Below are 22,520 nucleotides of genomic sequence, written 5' to 3' on the forward strand. Positions count from 1 at the left end.
ATGCAATTACGTTTTTTTAATTGATTACCAGCCCTGAAATTACACTTTTATGTTGAAATTACTGGTGTTCGTATTAAGGTATGATGATGCATTAAAGTTGTCCTCATAAATACAAATACTGCCTTAGCAGGGTTTATTTATTTATTTATTGCAACATTTCTGCATATTCACCATTAGAACAGTGTGGGAATACATATTTAAGATCAGGTTCTGTAATTTCCCGTTACATTACATGAGACGCTAAAAGTGTTGTGCACTGTATAGGATGGTATCAGTTTAATTATTAGCTTAAACAGTGGCTTGTCTCTGTTCTTCGTAGTGAGAGTCAAAATGTGTTTTTTTTTTCCCATATGGTGATCATGTCATGTAGTTTATATGGTCTAGGACTGCACACATTTGAAAGCTGAGAAACTGACTGTGATGAAAACTTGGGTCACACTTTTTTTTTTTTTTTTTTTTTTTTTTATACAGTGTCCTTGTTACACGTTACATGCACTTAATATTGTAATATCAGTACATTATACAACCTAATTACAACTAGCCTAATCCTAACCCTATAGTAGGGACTGCATGTTGTTAATTAATATTACACCGTAAAATAAAGTATAACCAAAACTTGTAAATCGACAAAAATGGTTGGGTGTTTTTTATGTTTGTATAATGTTTTGTTCAGTTACTAATATTTACATTATTATCTTTATTATTTTAAATTATTGTTTAGCCTATAGAGGAAACGTTTCCTTTCATTTTCAGGAAATCGAAAGTTAAGACAATTTGTACCGGAAGTTCGCTTTACCAGACACGGCGCAGCCGCTGCCCGCTGCAAGCAGAGAGAGTCTCGCACACTGTCATGCTCTTCGTTTGGGTAAACCTTGTGATATGCAAATTAAATAACAATTTTGTATTATATGTTCGATTTACACTGGTATTTACACATTGATTTACACTGTTCAAAGGTTTGTCCCTTTGGAAGAAGATTCGCCTAATGGATGGATGGACCGACTGGTTTCCACCACTGTATGATCAGTGCAGGAGAGACTCGACAACTGTGAGTTTGTTTGTTTGTTTGTTTTTGTTTAATCCCAAAATATCCTAAAATACAGTTTACCAAGCTTCGTATTTTGTAACTGCAGAACAGGTGGGTTTGGGAGGGAAGCATCATGGGGGTATTTACCATAAATGGGGGGACGGAGTCCGGGGAGTTAATTTTGACGCCTGTTTCACACATACTCGTTTGCAGTGCAATCTGATCCTGTTACATGAAATACGCCAGATCCCAAGCAGGTTTAGGTTTAAGGACCTGTTGTTGCTATGACTGCAAGTTCAGGATGAGCATCGAAGAACCGAATGAATGTAAAGAGATTAACAAAAATTAAACAATAATAGAATGAGACATTCAAATAGAATGAGATTCACAAATACACGCTGTAAAAGAAAAAAAAAAAATACAGTTTCTTTTATTTTAAATTGTACTGTGAAATTACAAACAATATCTGTAAATTAACAACTCGGCTGTAATTTGAAGTTTTATGCCATTAATGACAAATTACAATTATTCTCATTTTTTTAAAAACAGAAAAATTACTGTATTTATTTATACTGTATTTATTTTTTCTGTTTTCTTAAATTACATACACAAATTAATGTAAAATTGCAAAAAATAATTGCGATAATTCGCGAAATCACCACCAGATGGCGCAAAAGGACAGTTGGCACCATTGCACACACTGTGGGGTACAACCAATCTTTGCATTTACATTCTTTCTACAACCAATCACATTTTGCTTTACAATCAGGGTGGTCTCACCCTGAAATGAGTGGGTCATTTAAAGGGTCATAAAACCCCAAAACACTTTTTTTGAGATGTAAACAGATATGTATAGGCTGCATCATTGAAAACACTAAAGGTACTCATTAATATTATTCATAAGTGAAAAATAGTTATTTTTGCATTTTGCAGAGCAATTTCTGTCTTCCGGTTTGAAAAGCTGAGTCGGAGCAACGTCACAAAATCTGACGTAATCGTGTACTTTCGGCCCAAGTATGGGCATGGTCGAATATTCTGACGTAGACCGTTTCGAGTGATTCTCGACATATATTCATGACATAAAGCTCATTCAATCCAATCACTGCGCTGTAGTATGCATAAGATTATAATTGCGGTAGTATGCATGAGGAAGTATCACTTTTCTCGCCTTGGTCTCTTGTCATTCAAAGACATATCGTTGGTGTTCGTTTCCTCAGTGCTACAACACAATGTGTTTTCCTGAGACACGACCAGAGCAGAGGTTTGTGTGCATGTGGATTGTTTTGCTGTAATCTACCAGAACAAATGGAAAATATGTTCGCGTAAGATCTATGGAGGACCAGGGGTGCCACTTAAAAATAAAAAGAAGAATCAATTAATTAATTTAATAATTCAAACATAAAAATGTATATAAATCAATCACTTTTTATATGGGCAAATTAATAGACATATTTAAAGTTGTTAATTTAATTCCTGTTTTTAAATGTAGTTTAAATAAAAAAAAATAAATTTAAAAATATTTTTTGAATGTATAAATAAATAGACAAATTTGAAATGGGATATTTAATTCATTTTTTAAAACGTAGATCAATAAAACAATAAAAAGTTAATTAGTAAATCATTTTAAATGCGCATTTAAATCGCTTTTTTAAAAAGAATTTGGCAAATGCTTTTCTTTTTCTATTTATTACCAATTGCTTTTCTTTGTCGGTTTGCCAAATGCTTTTCTTTATCCATTTGTCAATCGAGTGGTAAAATGCCATTGGACAGTACACACGTGGGAGAAACCAATCAACTTTTGCCTCAATTTGAAGAGCCAATCCTCTCTCACTTGTAACACTCACTGTCATTGGACAGTTAGTACGGTGACCTGGAGGGGACATGTTCGGTTCACTTAGTTTTGTCGTGGCCACAACATATAAACTCGTGGCCACAAGATATTAATTCGTGGGAATGTAATAATAAGTTGTGGCCACGAGATCATTTTGTCGAGGTAACAACATCCTTATGTCGTGGCCTCGAGATGATATGTTGAGGGAACTACATAATTTCTCATGGCCACGAGTTAAATGTGTAAACAACCTGCGCAACCATAGCAACCTGGAATTATCACAAATGGACAATACCATAATAATATTTTTAATTAAGAATGAAAAATAAGGGTGGTATATATATATATATATATATATATATATATATATATATATATATATATATATATATATATTATAATATAATATTCCCGTAAATTAGCCGTACGCCTACAGAAATAAAATAAAATAATAAATAAAGCTTTCATATGTTATATACACATAATAAACAAAATATTCTAAAATAGTAAAATTTTTTAAACTTAAACTCTGAATTAATTCGAATGCTGTCACAGGCACGAGGGGCTACAAGAGAAAACATGCTCATTTACAGAAATAGGCTACAGAAATACAGTCATAAAGTAAAGAATATTAATTAGATAAAGAAATATGGGAAATGAAGGGGAAAATAAAGCAAATAAATATACACAGGGTGCGATTTGTAGGGGGGGACGGGGGGATTTCCCCCCTTCTGGTCTATGTATCTAGACCAGAAGGTATTTGTATCCCCGATGGGGATAAAAAAAAATATCCCCCCTGGGTGATGCTATACTCCACAAACCACCAAGAGCATATAAAATACCAAAAATAAAAATCTTTTTTTAAAACATCGCCAAATAAAACGCTGCGTTTATATAGAACTGTCTCTTTACCACCACAACAAACGGGACACTTTTCAGACGCGCATTACGACTTCACCTCAGCGCCAGGCGCAAGTCAAACAAGCGCGGAAAAGGTTTAGGTGACAACGAGTGAGCTTCAGTTGAACAACAGTGAACTGCGGTCAGATGATGTTAGTAAAACTCAGAAAAATGAACACGACTGTCCAATCAGCCGTTATACTGTGCGCTCGTGGCGCGCACTCAAGAATTGCATGAGCAAATGCGCCGACGCGCGCTGCATAAATACTTTATTATAGCTTAAATAAAGCGCAAAAGAAACTACGAGCATGCACCGTCCGTTGTTCTGTTGTAAGTTAAGTCATGAAATTACCACACATGCGATTAAAGCTGCCTCAAAACTGTGCATGCATGTATTTGTTGACATGGTTTTAAAGCTATTGTTATCCCATTTGTTGGCCGTAAAACGTCCTAAAAATGCACATATGTACACCAGGGAAATCTAAATTTTCTCGGGGGAGCATGCCCCCGTACCCCCCTAGTAAATTACATTTTCTGACCTCGGTAATTATGAAACCCTGCGTACAGCACAGCTTATATTCTATCTAATGAAATCTGAGGTAAACGTGTATAAATAAATGGGACCAAACGCAATTTAATGTAAAGGGTTGTGTCTCGTTATTCTATTAATAACTACCGATTGATTTTGCATTTCTATCAGAAATTAAGAATTATTAGTGTCATTGTAGTGCTGCAAATATCTATCACACAACTCCAATCCTATTGGCCGGCGACAGCCTATGACGTCGAACGGCGCGAACCGTGACGTATAAAGGGAGCGCCTGAGGAAACCGTAAACACCTTATTGTCTTTGAGGGACTGTTCCGCAGGCACCCCGAAGCATGGCAGGGAAGCGTTCCCTGTTCTCAGGGAACCATGGTTACATGCGTAACCTGAGATGTTCCTTTTCGAAAGGAAACTTCAACTCTGCGCTAGACTGCGCTTTGGGGAACAATATACCCACGCCGCCATGCTGAGGAGAGTGCATGCCTAAGAAATCTGGACAAAAGTCCGGCAGTTCCAGGGAAAAGCCGGGAGCAACTCTCCAAAGCTGTCAGTGACGGCATTCCCTACGGCCAACAGCCAAAGTCGAGCCTAAGGCGGCCTTCCTCAAAAGGCCTGCCAGGGCTGCTAAGGCATCTGAAACCAACAACTCGAAAGAAGTGGTCCTTAAAGGGAATGTGGCCAGGACACGTATGGAATCCCGGCCAGCCACTAGGGGGAAAGAATTCACCCCTGATGCCACCAAGGAGGCCGAACTAATTTAGCAAAGGCCAAACATAGTCTAGGCCAACCCTGTCTGACATACAGAATCTCCAATGCGCAAACTCCAAAGAGGAGAGCAGGTAGGAGCGACTGCGAAAGGGCAGTGAGCAACTCAAACCCACGCGCAGAGATGGGCATCCTGGAGAGCGGAACTCAGCTGAGCGCTATAAACCCTATGCTGAGCACATGACCAACCAAGTGATTAGGTAGCTGTGAGTGCCCACAAGACAGCCCATCCAACACAATCCGACGAGCAATGTACTCGGTAACAGCACCCTTTTACTCTTTAAGCAAGAGGAGTACAACATACGCCAACACGCGCCAAAGAAGGCCCCATGGGCCTATAACCTCAGCAGACACGTGGCATCAGCTCGTGGCAGTGTTATCGAGGTTCAGGCTAGACAGGCCGACTACTAAGGAGGTCATTAGCTGGCCCGAGCCCCGGCCAGCCAGCGACATAAGACCCTTTACTGAAAGTCAATAGAAAACTGAAAGGGAAAAAGCCAGCATGTTTACAAGGAGGCCCTCAAGCCTACCCATCACACGCGGCGTCAGCTAGCGGCCACTAAAGTTCTAGTAGCAAAATAGAACCGAGAAATAGACTGGGTATCTATTTAGCTCAACTAGAGCTAAAGGAAGAGAACAAAGCCAAATTCCAGCGTGACACAAAGGAGGCCTGCAAAGGCCTACAACCCGTATACACGCGGCATCAGCTAGTGTTAACCAAGACCCATCCACGGTGATACGTTCATGACTAGGGCAAGCCCATAGGCAGATACTTGAGAAAAACCCTCAGGTTTAAAGAAGTACATACAACACACCAGAACTCAACGAAAGGCCTAACGTGGGGCCTAATCGTGTAGAGGTGGGCGTGGCCGAAGGCGGCGCAAGTCAAGAACATAACAAACCATGAAGGAGCCCGGAAACGGGACCAACCCAGCTGGAACGACACAGAGGCTACAGAGGAGGCCTGGTCAGGCCTACTACCTTAGCACCATGTGGCGTCAGCCCGTGGTCATAACAGGACCCAAGCTCAAGGGGGGGGCAGAACTAAACTTCACATAAGATGGGGAAGTGACTACCAAGCCTGAGCTTAAGCCCATGCACTCCAACAGGCAACGTACCTCAGTACGAATAAACATGCAATCACGGTCTGAGGAAGGCCAACCAGGCCTCTGTCACCCCAGACAGCGTGAGCGAATGCCTGAGGCAGTGATGAAAAATACATGAGCAAACTCATGATCGTCACCAACAGCGTCCAGAAAATAAGCTGTGATAAGGGAAAGCAAGACAGCTGCTATGGTACATAGATCAACAGGGAGTAGAAGAGATAATACTATTCTAACCAGAATAAGATACTCTACACTCGACCTGAACATGCAATCCAACAGGTAGTGCACTCAGAGAAACACGTTTTCTATACAAAAGGGGAGTGCAAAAAACACCATATTCACAGATAGAGGCTAACCATGGCCAGCTATCACAGAAAACAGGTGTTACCTGTGGCAGCACATGAGTAAGCTCACATATATAAGAAGTATGTATGTAGGGCTAAGCTAGAGCCCCAAAGCAAAATAAATGCTTTGTAACACATGCCATCCAAGGAAGGATAAATGTATCGCAACAGATTGTACTGAATCTGATATGAACCCAGAAAACGAAAGCTAAAGCAAAGCATCGTAATCTAACACTTGAATGTAAATCAAGGGGTTCACGCGACAACATTATAGGCATGAAAAGGCTCTGACAGCAAGGCCTAGCAGCACTGCAAACTCATCTTCTCGAAGATAAGGGCCACACCAGAGAGAAAATAGCACCAGGAAGGCTAGTAACAGCTTATAACCTTAGCTATAAACTCAAAATAATACAGGAACACTGAAAAAGGGGCCTGGCAGTGCTGCAAGGCTTATCTCCTCGAAGATAAGGGCCTACCAACTGTGCAAACCAGCAACAGGAAGGCTAAAAAACAGCCTAAACCTAACTGTTAAAGCTGTAGCACCTACATACACGATAGGGGGAAAAAGGGCATACAGCAACAACTCCCTCGGGAGAGGGCCAGAACTAGGGAAACGCAAACAGTGACAAATGGTGCTGATGTAAACAAACATCTAACCTAGTCCTAGCCTAGCCGCTAGTGCATATAACTGAAAACGAAGAACACTGATACCAACCAAATATACAGAGCTAGCAAAAGATACTCTAACATAGGAGGCTAAAAACAACACAGTGGCAAACAGCAGACTGTGGACATAACTAGCCAACCTAGCGTTTTCAGTTATAAAGCCCAATTAACCCCTTCAATGCCATACTGTATGCTCGGGAAAACTATACAGGAAAGAATCAAGGTCTGAATTTTTAGAATAAACAAATTAGACCTCGCTTACCTCCTGCGGCTCGTAGGACAAAGATTCCTTCTCCCGTTGCAGAGTAGAAAAGAAAATTCCCAGACCTTAAGCTTAAAAGTACTTTCACTATCAAGCCAGACGGCAGGCCGTCAGAAAAATATTCATCATAGGCCCTAGCCATCGGCCTGAATGTAAAAGCCCGAACACACAGCATGTTCTTTCAGTGCTGCCGGGAGGCAGAAGAGAAAAGCGAGCAGGGTGAGATGTTACAACCCCCGCGAGAAATGACCGATCATCTGCGTTGCTGACGCCTATGCTCGATCACCTCCCTCAGGTCCTGCTTTCTCCTCTTCACGTCACGTCGCTTCTGCGACTTACTCCGGGGCGGAGGAGGCGCACGAGTGGCGACGCTAGCTCTCTGGGCCTGTCTCTGAGCCTCAACTCAAAACGGCCCAGAACCTCCCGGCTGTCTGGGCCCAGATCCGGATCTGAGTGGTATACAGGATCTGAATGCAGCCGAACGCGCCCTCACCTCCTTGAACTTCTCGACAACCGCCTTGACGGATGTACCAAAAAGCTCGGAGGGCGAGACCGGGGCATCGAGAAGAAAACGCTTTTCTTTCTCCCCGATGTCCGCGCAGTTGAGCCACAGATGTCGCTCTGTGGCCACCATAGCTGCCATAGATTGACCGATCGAGGCAGCAGTCTGCTTGGTGGCTCTCAGAGCAAGATCTGCAGTCTGGCGCAGTTCAGCCACCGCCTCAGCGGACAGACCCTGACCCTGGTCAAGATCCTTGAGCAGATCAGCCTGGTACGCTTGCAACACAGCCATAGCGTGCAAGGCCGCACCAGCCTGACCCGCAGCGGCGTAAGCCCTGCCATTCAGGCGTGATGTCACCTTCAGCGCCTTGGATGGCAGGGCCGGAGCTCTCAATGTCGGTGCACTGCCGTTAGCGAGATAGTTCGCAAACGTCTCGTCTATCAGAGGCATGGACATGTACCCATGCTGGCCCAATCCTTCGACATCAGCAAAACTAGCTCGCTGATATCGATGAATCCAGGCCAAGTATGGGTTCTTCCATGCCTTCTCGATCTCAACATGCAGATCGGGAAGGAATGGAAGGCTCCCCGGAGTTATGGGGTTATGATCTGAAAGGAACCGCTCGTCCAGTCTACCGCGAGCAGGCTCCTTCTTAACGCGCTCCCAGGGCAGCTGTAATCTGTCCGTAGCGCGCTCAATAACCTCCAATAACTCCGAATACGCCGGGCAGGGAGGCCTAAGAGGGGCCACGGGCTCGCCTGCTACCTCCTCCTCGGTCATCTCCTGCTCTCTGGGGCTACTAGCCAGCAGAGCACTCGCTCCCGGATCCGATGACGTCAAAGACAAAACGTCATCGTCATCCAGGAGCGCGTCCTCGTCAGTCGCCTCGACTTGAGAGATAGACACGCCCATCTCAAATTCCTCCGCGAGCTCCACCTGAGAGCCCCATGATTTCAGCCGCCGCTCTGCCTCAGCACGAGCAGGGCCAGAACCACCGGGCACCGGTGTTGACGCCTCTCCCCTCGAGAAGAGGGTCAGACGAGAACGGAGCGTCCTCATGGTCAGACGCTCACAATTAACACAAACAGCATCCTCAAGCACTGTCCGTGCGAGCTCCTCGCCCAGACGCATAACGCACAGGTCGTGTGTGTCCTCAGGTGTAAGATACCTAGGACAGGGATCAGCACACTTCCTGAAACGTTTTTCAGCCATGATAACAAGCAAAAATCTTACCGGAGTGGTGAGACAGGCACGAACAAAATAGTCCCGAAAAGACAAGAAGATGTTTACTGTTTCCTCAGGCGCTCCCTTTATACGTCACGGTTTGCGCCGTTCGACGTCATAGGCTGTCGCCGGCCAATAGGATTGGAGTTGTGTGATTCCTGGCATTTCGAACACCTGTCACGAGTGACGTTCCCCAAAGCGCAGTCTAACGCAGAGTTGAAGTTCCCTTTCGAAAGGGAAACGACTGTTATGCTATACACGCAGAGCGCGCATATGATCAGTTTCAGCGCGGAGCTCCGCGATAAGTTTAATAACACTAGCCACGTGGCACATAGCTCATACAGAATAAAGTATCCGTGTTTAAAGTTTTTATTTCACACATTCTCCTGCACCAAACATGAACCAGCACGGTGTAGTTATGCACACATATTTCATCAAGTCTTCTTCAAATGAATTATATGTGCAAACTGGACACTGATAAAGTGATGTAGCCTATCTGAACGCGACAACACGATTATTCTAATAGACAAAAGACTGGTTTTGAGTGCAGTGCTCGTAAACGTAATCAGAGTAGCCTATTATTAGCCCTATTAAATATCCGTTCGCATTTCTCCCTTGTGCTTGTGAGTTTGTTGTCATTTTCTCCGTGCTCATATATTAATATTCATTACTCCGTATAATGAGTGTGTTCTATGTCTGTGCTTCATTGGTTGTTCTCTCCCCTTTTCTCCCCCTCTACACTCCCACTTTTCCAGGGCTTTACACGCCCATTTTTACAGAGTTTTTCCAGCTCAGAGGTGTGAATGACCAGGCTAAAACAGGGGGGTTTGATGACCCTTTAATCATTCATTCAAACAGATTTTTTTAAAAATAATTCATAAAAATGTATTATTTTTTTTAAAATAAATTGCAGTCATTAACATTTTGCCAGAAGTTCAGAACCACTAGTAAATTACATGTTATTTTGTTTAGTTGTCTATTCAGAATTGTGTGAGAATCATGATCTCTATATTTTAAACAAAACAATTGTGATTGTGAATTTATCCAGAATCATAGAGGGGGTGTGATATGGAGGGGGTAAAGAGTATTAATAAGAGTATTAATATTCTTTAAATTCTTCTTCTTCAAAAAAAAAAATCAGAATCAGCAGTGGAAATTATTTCATAGAATTATTATATTAGAACAGAATTACATGTGTAGGTAACAAAAAAAAGCTCAATGTCTATGGTAACATTCTCAAAACAAAAAGTTTTATAAAATGATAAACATCACATTTCAGCATTTTTAACCATTGTTTAAGAAAAGATATGAGTCAATATTATTATATATTCTAAATACCTTGTTATTCAAATATTTTATTTTTAGAATGGAATGCACATTAGCTTCCCTTCCCATAAAAACAGGATTCACCTTTAAATGTATTTAATAGTTGTTGATTTTCAAAGAACAAAACTGAGAGGTCGCCATCCAAAACATTCTACAGTTTTCTCTTGAGGATTCTTTAAAGCAGTGGTTCCCAAACTGGGGTACGCGTACCCCTGGGGGTACGTGAGGTGACAAAAGGGGGTACGCGAACAAAATGCTGAGTAGTTCATTTAATTCTACCTTAAAATAATATTAAAATAGAGCATGTATTTCTAACTGCCAAAATGTCGTAAATCCAGCACATTTAATCAAATTACCTCATCATTTGCAGTCAAAAATGACTCTATCCACACAAGCAGCATGATTATGATTTAAATGATTAAATTACTGCAACACGCTAAATTACTGCCGTTCTCGACAATGCACCTTTGTAACAGTAGGGATTTAGCACTTACTCGCATGAAGAACAAATATATACACAGATAATGGATTAATTTCAAACTTTTTTGGATAAATTTGGATTAATTTCTCAAACTTTCTCCGATACAAAAACATACCTTGTGTTCTTGTATTTAATGATGATAACGAGCAAGAATGCAATTGTTCCCAAGTATCCACATGACTGCAAACATGACATTATTATACAACAGGTCAAAAAACAAAATATACATTTTAAACACAGTAATGTCAGTATTTACTCTATTTTGCAATGAAATAATAGTTCTAACGAAAACCACAGCAGAACTACAACACACATCTGTGTTTCGCGAACAATTCTGCGACTTTGAACAAATCGTAAGAGTCAATGATTTAATAATTCATTCACAGCCACTTGCTTCGTTAATGAATGAATGACTCGATGAGTCACTCATAAAAACAGTGACTTGCTGCCACCTACTGGCGGTTTTAGTTTAATATTTAAAAGTTTTACTTAGTTTTACCATCATTGCATATTTCTCTATTGAACATTTTTTTTATTTTTTTTTATTTATTTTATAAAGTTATTCAGAAAGGTAAAAAATGCACTGGAAAATCAATTTAGGGGGCAAATATTGTCCCTTAATGGTAAAGTTGTGACTGCAGTCTAAGTGGAAGAGAGGGGGTACGCAGAAGGATTTTAATCCCTTCAGGGGGTACTCCAAGTTTAAAAGTTTGGGAAACACTGCTTTAAAGGATTAGTTCACTTTTAAATAAACTTTTGCCGATAATTCACTCACCGCCATGTCATCCAAGATGTCCATGTCTGTCTTTCTTCAGTCGAAAAGAAATTAAGGTTTTTGATGAAAACATTCCAGGATTATTCTCCTTATAGTGGACTTCAATGGGCACCAGACGGTTCAAGGTCCAAATGACAGTTTCAGTGCAGCTTCAAAGGGCTTTAAACGATACCAGACGATGAATAAGGTTCTTATCTAGCGAAACAATTGGTCATTTAAAAAATAAATTAAAAAAGTTTAAGTTTTATAAGCACAAATGCTCGCCTTGCTCTGTTCTGCGATGCGCGTTCGTGATGTCACGTAATACACAATTACGTTGAAAAGGTCATGCTTGACGTAGGCGGAAGTACCGAGTCAGTGTTTACGAGTTGAACGTGCAAATACTAAGTCAAACGCCATTTACAAAAAAAGGTAAAACAACAATGTCAGACGTGGAGAAACTGAGTTTTTCACCCTGCCCTAACTTACCTTTTTGAACCGGAATACACAGAAGAAGAAATTAGGCAGATGGAAGAGACTGCTTCGGCGACACACACCTCTCAAGCATCGGGCAGACGAAGATCTAACGAGACATGGTGGTGCACATGTGGCAAATGCCAACCATTGCCAACAGAGGAAGAATCTAGATGCTGCCACGACTGGACCATTTCAATCCCGCCATTAGAATCAGTCGGTGAGTCCCTGTTTCCATCTCGCTGCATTACCGGACAAAATGGATTTCCACCGTTACTGAGCAACAGCGTTTTAAGGGGTCGCACACCGGACATGAAGCTCAGCGCCGCGCCACGTCTTTAAAATTCGAATGCATTGTTTTCTATGAGTGTACACACACCGGCGGCGACATTCAGCACCTGTCCATGGCGCCCAGCTACGACTCAGGAAATTGTTCAAAATCATGCCGCGCCACAGAGCGCCATGTACATTGTTTTACATTAAAGGTCCCGTTTTTCGTGTTTTTTTGAAGCTTTGATTGTGTTTATAGTGTGCAATACAACATGTGTTCATGTTTCGCGTGTAAAAAAACACATATTTTTCACATAATTTACTTATCTGTATACCGCTGTTTCCACTGTCATAAAAACGGGCTGATGACTTCCTTGTTCTATGAAGTCCCTCCTTCAGAAATACGTAACGAGTTCTGATTGTGCCAGCGGTTCCTGTGTTGTGATTCGACAGCAGTTTAGCACATCTTGCCCGGAAAGGTCACGCCTCTTACCATAACGTGGAGATGCATGCGCTCAGTGTTATTGTAAACATGTCTTTAATTTTACCCTATCAATTTGAGCCGGAATCAGACCCGGTGATTGGACTGCGGGATGAAAATAACAGCGTTTCGACGACATGGCGACAAACACACTCTACAAACACAACTCTTGTGTATTCCTGTGGGCGGAGGTTAGTCAAAAAACTGTTTTAGTGACGTCATTAAAGAAGGAAGTAGAGGGATGTAGTCCAAACTGGCCGTTCGATGTAGGCGACTTCTGTTAAATAAAATATCTCGCTTGGCATTGAACTTTGAGCTTTAACATTTTACAGATTTTATTTATACTCTAACAACAACATTACACACTAACTAAAGTTTGAAACATGGGATCACGAAGAACGGGACATTTTTACATTTTTAATTTAACAGCTTGAATAAAGTCTAAAAATGTATAATAAACGTAGCCTTTTCTTTTTTTCTTTCTTTTGCTTTGTTGTGCCATTTTCCATGTACACTAACCTCAGTGTGAAATATTAAAGCATATGTAATGTTTCCCTGTTGACGTAAAACACTCCCATTGTGCAGCTCTTCTATCAGGAGTCGAGTCAAAATTGAGCTCGCGCGTATATAATGTGCGCGGCCAGTGTGCGATACCTGTGAGTTGTCATAGACGCGGCGCCGAGCTTCGCGTCCGGTGTGCGACCCCCTTTAGAGGTGTTTTTGTTTTGATGGAGAAGGGTATGACAGTCTGATGGCACTGGCAACACAGGATGAAACACAGACTCGGTACTTCCGCCTACGTCAAGCGTGACCTTTTCAACGTAATTGTGTGTTACGTGACATCACGAACGCGCATCGCAGAACAGAGCAAGGCGAGCATTTGTGCTTATAAAACTTAAACTTTTTTATTTATTTTTTAAATGACTGATCGTTTTGCTAGATAAGACCCTTATTCATCGTCTGGTACTGTAAAGCCCTTTGGAGCTGCACTGAAACTGTCATTTGGACCTTGAACTGTCTGGTCCCCATTGAAATCCATTATATGGAGAAAAATCCTGGAATGTTTTCATCAAAAACCTTAATTTCTTTTCGACTGAAGAAAGAAAGACATGAACATCTTGGATGACATGGGGGTGAGTAAATTATCAGCAAAAGTTTATTTAAAAGTGAACTAATCCTTTAAGGTTTTTAAGAGGTTTGCATGACCTGTTAAATTCTGCATGCACCACATATACAGCTTCTTACATGATATACCTTTAATTTGGCCAAAATTACACAGACAATTATCTCCAAGCAGAAATTCTGTTGAATGTAGTTTCTGTTGAATGTAGAATTGAGTGCTACACACAATTCATAAATGTTGTTCATTGACCTTTTATGTGCCTGTCTTGGAAACATGAAATATGTTTAATGTTATTATAGAGTATGTTATATTTAAATAAATCTAAAATGCCATTGAAAGTTTAATAATAATAATAATAATAATTTGAAAAATAAATAAATAAATAACCCTCCCAAATTAGAACCCCCCCAGTGAATCAGCCATTTCCAACACTGGGTATTTACAATTGGTCAAATTTAATATACCAGGTGTAAAACACGCCATTAAGTGTTAATGTTGATAAACACAAAAATGAATTTCTGCTTGTCCCTCCTTTTCTGCTGGGTTACAGTGAAGTACATTCAATGTGAAGTGATTTAAACTTTAAAATACTCCTTAAAAAACACAAAATACATGGCGGTTCGCATCTTTTTAAATTGGATGCGGGCGAGTCCTCTCTCCCTCTGACAGCCACGATTGTTTTTGTTCAGTGTCTGGGCCGTGCTCATCCTGAAGCAGCATTTGTGGGTGGTTCATGCTCTTTGCGAGAGCATGTCTATCGGAACATTGCGGTTATGGCTCTCGAATATCTTCAGGAGACTAAGAGTCTCCTCAGCTGCTAATTGTTCTGGTCCTTCTACCTCCTGGTACGAGGCTTCGGCGATGAGCACTGAGGGTGATTTGGGGGCTTCAATGGCAGTGCTTTTGCTGGGTGAATCCCTGCAAACTTCCCATTCCCCAGTACGTTCCTGGATGATTTTGACGCTGTATCACTTAAACACAGGGACCTGGTCCTTCAGCACCAAGCCCGATTGGGACTTCGGATCAATTGGGAAAAAAGCAAACTCTCCCCTGCGTAGAGCATCTCTTTTCTCGGTGTTGAACTGGACTCAGTGGTCATGGTAGCACGTCTTTCTCAAGACCGTGCTCAGTCAATGCTGAACTGCTTTCACTGTTCAAGCACAAGACAACGGTACCTCTAAAAATTTCAGAGGCTCCTGGAGCATAAGGCATCCTCAGCTGTGTCATGCCACTATGGTCGATGAGAGATGTCCCGAGATGGGCATGGCACCGCGGCACACATTGCATGGCTATCAAGCATTCTGTTACCACTTATTCAGCCCTTGGTCAGACCTTACTTTTCTACGGGCAGGGGTCCCCTTAGAACAGGTATACAGGCATGTTGTTGTCACAACAGATGCATCCAATCAGGCTAGGATGCCATGTGTAACGGGCATGCAGTCTTGGTTTCCTGGACAGGGCCTCGCCTGCATTGGCACATCAACTGCCTGGAGTTGTTGGCTGTGCTGTTGACCCCGAGGAGGCTGCAGCCGTTGATTCAGGGCAATCCCGATGGACAACACCGCGACAGTGACGTATAAAAATCACCAAGGTGGAATCTGCCCTCGTTACATCACAACTCGCCTGCCAACTCAGCGACTGAAGTTAATTCGTGCTATTCAAATCCCGGGCGACCTCACGTAGCCAACACGTTCTCTCAACAGGTCTCTCTCCGTGGAGAATGGAGACTCCATCTCCAGGTGGTCCAGCTCAAATGGAGTCGATTCGGCAAGGCACAGGTGAACCTGTTCACCTCCCAGGAATATTCCCATTGCTCTCGTCCGGGGCCTACGCAAATATGCCTTTCCCCCAGTAAGCCTTATCGCACTGACTCTGTGCAAAGTCAGGGATGATGAAGAACAAGTTCTGATGATTGCACCCTACTGACCCAACCAGACTTGTCGGGTCTGTGCTCTCCTTCCTACAGAAGGGCATTGAGAGGCACTTGTCTGATTCCACTCTTAAGGTGTACGTGGCTGCAATAGCAGTGAACCACGACGCTGTGGATGAAAGGTCTTTGGGGAAGCAAGACCTGATACTTAGGTTCCTGAGAGGTGCTCGGAGGTTGAATCCTCTGAGACCTCGTCTTATCCACTCTTATCCGCCAAGCGTTGTTAGACTGCTGAGGCTGAGCAGCCTAAAAATTTTATCAGCCTAAAAATGTAACTTTTTAAAAAAATATGTCATCCTAACAATGAAAAGCTATACTCATTCTACACTAAAATTATGAGATAAGACAAATAAAATTAAAAAAGAAAGCTGCAAGCAGCGATGAAAAGGCCCTCGCAACCAGGGCCATCGCTACCCAGTGGCCTTAAGAAAACAGTGAACAGTGAGGACATGCATGTAAGCGAGTAAATATAGGAGAAATATGACAAAGTCATTTCGACGTGCCACACATTCTGCTGCCAACAGGTGGCACTTTGACTATTACTGAATATTGCCATGTAGATGTCTTCAGGCCAGGACTCTTATCAAACATGTGAAGTTTGGAGCAGATTGTACATTGTATGCCTGAGTTACAACAACTTCCTGTTTCATGGCGAAACATTGAATTTTGTCAGGCCGCCACGGACACGCCCTTCAGCGAAAACTCAAGATTTTCGCCATTTAACGTCGCAAAGGCCTTTAGATTAGGCTGACCAAATATGATGTTGATCTGATAAAATCTCTAAGAGGAGTTAAAGTACAATGTATGGAAATGGCAAAAACTGCAAAAATTTTGCAGAGAAAACTCAAAATATCTCACTTCCTGTTGGATTTTCAGGTTTTGCACCCGGGGACTTTTTTGTAGGTATCGGGCTATTACATATGTCTACCGAATTTCATACTTGTACGTGAAACATAGCATGAAAGGCGCTTAATTTAAATTTCATTTTGTAGGTGGCACTATCAAGCCATTTTGCCACACATAATTCTGAAACATAATTCTGATTTCTGTTTATGGTTATGCCTAATTATGAATCTATAGCGTGCGCTTTGTTCAGCAAAACTTTCTGTGTTGACTCCCCTTGTTGTGCATTTATTTAATGATGAAATTAATCTGAAATGCATCAAAATACAGATGAATGTATTGTTGACTGCTTCAAAATGTCTGTGCTTTAACAATGTCATTTTTGTTCTTCAAGGTCCGCAATGTGATGGTGTCTGCATTTGTACTGTGAATGATCATTAGAAGCCATTAAACATGGGCAAGTATAATGCTGTTTTACTGCACTTACCAGTCATTGTTTTAAAGTAAAATATTTCACCTTGAGCCTTTTTTTTTTTTTTTTTGGTTTGCAGAAAAGCCAGAGGATCTTCCACTGGAGACATGGACTGAATCTATGGTGAGCAACTGGTTAAGATCAATAGGAATTAAAGAAACATACATCGAAAAACTTCATGAAGAGGAAGTAGATGGTCGGATCCTTCGTGAACTATCAGAAGAATATCTGAAAAAAGAGACTGGAATGAAATCTGGGCCTGCGCTTTTGATAATAAAAAAAAGAGATGAGTTAGTAATTAATTCACAAAAAGCCAAAGGCCAGCATGATCTTTTACAAAAGCAGTCTTCTGGAAAAAATGACCTTGGAGCAAGTGCAATTAAAAACACTGACACAAGAGCCAATATCAATGAAGAGAATAACAAGGAAGAAGATTCTGTACTTGTGGTACCAACAAAGAGAGATTCAAAACCACGACCTTTTGATATGAAAGGTGTTGATTTTACATATGCTAAGAACAGTGTACTCCTTCCAGAATCAGGGGTTAATGATTTAATTACTCCATGTCATGAGTATAAGGCATTTGTCATTGCTGCAACACTGGACCGTCAAAGACTACAGGCCAAGTTTGCAAAAGAAGTGCTGAAATTTGCTACAGGCTGTATGAATGTTCGTACAAATGGCACAATACATTTTGGTGTCATGGACAGTAGAGGTGACACTGGTTATGTACATGGTGAAATTATTGGTGTTCCTGTTGCGGAAAAAGATGTATACTATGATGCATTTGATTACATTGAGAGGAGTTTCTCTAGCTCTGATAGCGAGCTTGTACGGCTATGTATTGGTGAACCTCAGTTTGTTAAAGTAGTTTGTTCAAACAGCAACGTGGAACACTATGTTGTGGAGGTTGATATTAAGCCAGCAGTGAGCATAGTGAAGAATAATGTGTTCTCTGTTAGTCTGCCAAATTTCAATGAGAAGGCAAACAAAGTTCAGTTAGAGAAGAAAACCACTTATCGCAGAGTGGGTTCTAAAACAGAACCAGTGGCTGACCTAAATGAGTTCTATCAACACATGAGTTTTAGGAATGCTCAGAGAGAAGAGGCAGAGAAAACATATAATTTCACAGCACCACAACTGTCCCAGAACCTTGGAATAAAGCTCACAATGCTCTTAACAGGTGGAAAGAAAATAATGGACAAGGAAAAATGGCACATACTTGTTACCAACTGATTTCAGGAGAAGGATCTGCAACACATTGATTTTTTGTTGAACATGAACATCTTCTGTGTGCTTGACTTTGATCCAGATTCCAACGTGTCTGGGTTATGCCATGAATACAATAAGCACCATGCAGTGAACCGCCATTTCATGCAGAACTACAAAATTCCCAGTGGCTTGAGCATCCGAGATTTTGAGAGTCATCTGCGTTTGTTTGATCAAACCAGCTGGATATTTTGCAATGGCCGGAGTGATTTCAAAGGCAACGAACCTCCCTGTGATGAGAAGACCTGGGTTAAAACAAAAAGGACCCTTCTAAAAGATTGTGTGTCATTGATCTGCAAAGATATCTTGCCCAAAGGAACCTTTCAAGTGATCTTCCTTCTTACTTCCCCTGTTGACACACCATTCCTAAACACGTTCTATGAGTTCTTCACTGACATGGAAGGTCATGAAGACATTATCTGCCTTGCAGAATCAGAGGAGAATTTCAAGGACTGGCAGAGCTTTGCTCTAGGATCCTGTGACATGGAAACGGTAAACAGTTCAAGTGTTGTTGGGATGACAATAAGTCAGGTAAATGCAACCCTCCAACAGGTCCAGCCTACCACTACACAGGCCACCAAACGATTACCGATCCATGTAAAAGGGGAGTGTTTCCTTGATACTCGAGAGGAGGAAACAAGATGTTCATTGGAGATTCTGAGTCTAAACCACTGTGAAGAATCTAGTCCTGATGTCATGGAATCTGAAAAGGAAAATATTGAGCAGCAGTTTTACCATGGAGGAAAAATAACTTGGATGAATCTCTGGCTTGCAGATAAAAAAATCGTTGGGGAGGTTATTCAAAGAGATGCTTACCATGAAGTCAACAGTCTTGTGAAAGACTGTCTTTGTTGGAGTTTAGATCGGGCGCCCCTCAGCTGCATCAACATATACCATCATCCTGGCAGTGGTGGCAGTACAGTGGCAAGGCAAATATTGTGGAATAATCGAAGGGATCTAAGGTGTGCCGTTGTAAAACCTTCATACTCAGCATCGGTTGTTTCAGAAGATGCCATTTGGCTTCGGGAATATGAAGAAAAAGATCCCCAAAAATGCCTCCCTGTTCTCCTGCTGTTTGAAGACTGTGATCAAGAGTATTTAGAAGATGTAAAGTATGAATTGGAAGTGGCTGTCAATACCAAGAAAATAGCACGTGGAACTCTCTGCTTCATTCTGCTAAGTTGTAGGCGATCGCACAATCCAGAGAAGATGTGCAAGGAATCACCTCAACAGAATGTTTCTATTACTCATAAACTATCAGAGACTGAAAAAAAACATTTTTCCAAAAAACGACAAAGACTTGAAGAGCAGTTTAAGCCAGAATTCATTCTAACATTTGTCCTGATGAGTGAAGAATTTGAGAGCAACAAAATTGCTGAATATGTGAAGAAGTTTGTCAAGCATTTACTGCAAGACATTGACCACAAGTCTGTGGTTACAAAGCTTGTTCTGTATGTGGCATTGCTCAACACTTATGTGCAGAACTCATTCATTTCTCAGTCACATTGCGAAGCTCTCCTGGCTCTGTCAATCCATTTGGATAGGTTTCGACGACATGTTTTTGAGACTTCTCTAAGTGAACAAGCTAAATTGGTCTTAATACACTTGAGGGACGAAAACACCTACATTAACTCCATCAGAATCATTCATCCACTGGTTGCAAAGGAAATCCTCCACCAATTTCTGGATGACAAACAACAACAAAGTGATTTTGCTTTGGATCTTCTCAACAACGATGTGCTCTTTGAGCACAGGTTTGGTAAAGATCAATACATGAAGTTCTTGCGAGATCTGTTCATGACACGCCACAGGATCAGCAAAGGTGATAAATTTGACAGCTTTTTCTCTCCCCTAATTGAGCATGTGAGAGAGAAAGAGTGTCCAGATAAAGCCATTGAGCTTCTAAAAGCGCTTACAAGCGCTTTAACGAAGATGCATTTTTTGCTCAACAATTGGCTCGACTCAATTACAAACATGACAGATTTGAAGAAGCAGAAAAATGGGCAAAAACTGCAGTAGCAAAAAGGCCAAACAATTCCTACATTCTTGATACCAGAGGTCAGGTGTACAGGCAGTGGTTTGCAGCAAAAGTCAAAGCCATGGAGCAGGATGAACAAACACCTGAAAACACAGCAGATGCTTTGGAAACAGCACTAAAAGCCATTGAATGTTTTCAGGAATGCAAGAAAGCAGCAGTTGAGGACAATGAGAACATGAACAATGCTGGCTTTTTTGGAGTAGTAGAGGTAGGATGTGCATTGCTGAAGCTAATGCGCACTCTTCATGTGTTCTCAAGAAGAAAGCCTTCAGAATTAATTAGATACCTCCTAACAGATTATATTCCTGTTGAGATAGAAAAACCATGGGAACATTTTCATTGTAAGCTGAAGAACCTCCAAAAAATAATGCTGGAGGCACTAGAATGGATTTCGGAAGACTTGAGTTACTTCCAGACTGACCTGAACACAGATGAGGAGAAGACATCTGACACTGTTGAGAGAACCATAAAGCACCCCATGCACTGGCTGGTAAATAAGTCTTCTACTTATGGCAAATACTTCAGTGGTGCTTCTCTTGTTACAGATCAAAACCAAGGGAGGTTAAATCCTCTCATGAAACGCATGATGATTTATTATTATGGTGGGGGAAACATCACAACAATTTTTTCCCTTCTAACAAACCAGAAAGATCCTAACCCTGTGAGTGTTCTGGAGCACATTATTTCACTTTACCCAAGCAATCCTATGAGGGCACAAATGCCACAATCGGACCTTGTCAACTACATAGCATCGCACTTTGCTTTAAGTTGCCTCTCAACTCAGTCTTCTAAGTTGGCTGCATTTCAGGATCTACAAAGGCTGAGTCACCAATTTCCCAAAGAGAAACAGAGATGCTTGCCAAGTGCTCTTTTCTTACTCGTCTTACTTTTCTGGCCAGAAGAGCAGGACACAGAAGAGGAGAAAGAACACAAGTATGAAACTGTTCTCTCTGCTGTTGAATATCTCCAGAGAAACTACGACAAGAAACTGAAGGACATCCCTCCAAGGAAAAAGAGGATCTACACTCACTTCTTCCTGAGCAATGGGACTGGATTTGAAAAGTTTGTCCACAAGAGCAAGTTTGAAACGATCACAAAACTGTTCTCTGTTTCAGAAAAACGCCTGAAATGGTTTAGTGGAGAAGTATGGAAAATGCCAGAAATGTCTAAATTGCTGAGATGCGTCACAGGCTGGACGGAGGATGAGAAGGTATTTCTAGAGGGCCCCAAAGGAATGAAATTTCATATCCCAGCTCTTAAGTCATCCTCAATACCCCATAATAATGAGAATGTCACCTTTTACCTGGGCTTCACTCTGAAAGGACCTGTTGCATACAACATTACTGTACAAACAAACCTAGACAAACCTGTGCAAGTTTAGGATAGGCAAGGCAGATTGCCCTATATCTGTATTTAGGTGCAAATTACATTTAAGATGGATGAATTGTTGAAGTCCTCTATGACTGAAAAGTTATTGTGCCTGGAAAATTAACATCAGCACTGTACATTCATAGTGAGAAATAATTTGTTACTCTATTCAGTGTGATTGGAAAATTCAAATTGCTATATTTTGTGTATAATATACTGTTTATATATATATATATATATATATATATATATATATATATATATATATATATATATATATATATATATATATATATATATATATAATCAAATGAAATTTGTATTTCAAAGTAAAACTTTGAATGGGGTTGGTGCCGATAGCCTAGTGGTTAGTGAGCCAACATTACCCCCCTCTCTCTGCCCAATGCTTTCCTGTCTGCTCTCTTCTGTCCTCCCCAAATAAAGGTACAAAAAGCCCATAAATATAAATGAAAAAAAAAAGAACTTTGAATGGGAGACGTCTGTGGACACTGCATAAG

At 41.3% G+C, this 22,520-nt stretch overlaps 1 pseudogene; it reads left to right on the forward strand.

The window, feature by feature from the left end:
- The first annotated feature begins 735 nt into the window (after positions 1-735).
- On the forward strand, positions 736-22,470 carry LOC125268559 (annotated as a pseudogene).
- Positions 22,471-22,520: the final 50 nt, after the last annotated feature.

This window comes from Megalobrama amblycephala, linkage group LG1, assembly GCF_018812025.1.
Source record: "Megalobrama amblycephala isolate DHTTF-2021 linkage group LG1, ASM1881202v1, whole genome shotgun sequence".
NCBI classification, from domain to species: Eukaryota; Metazoa; Chordata; class Actinopteri; order Cypriniformes; family Xenocyprididae; genus Megalobrama; species Megalobrama amblycephala.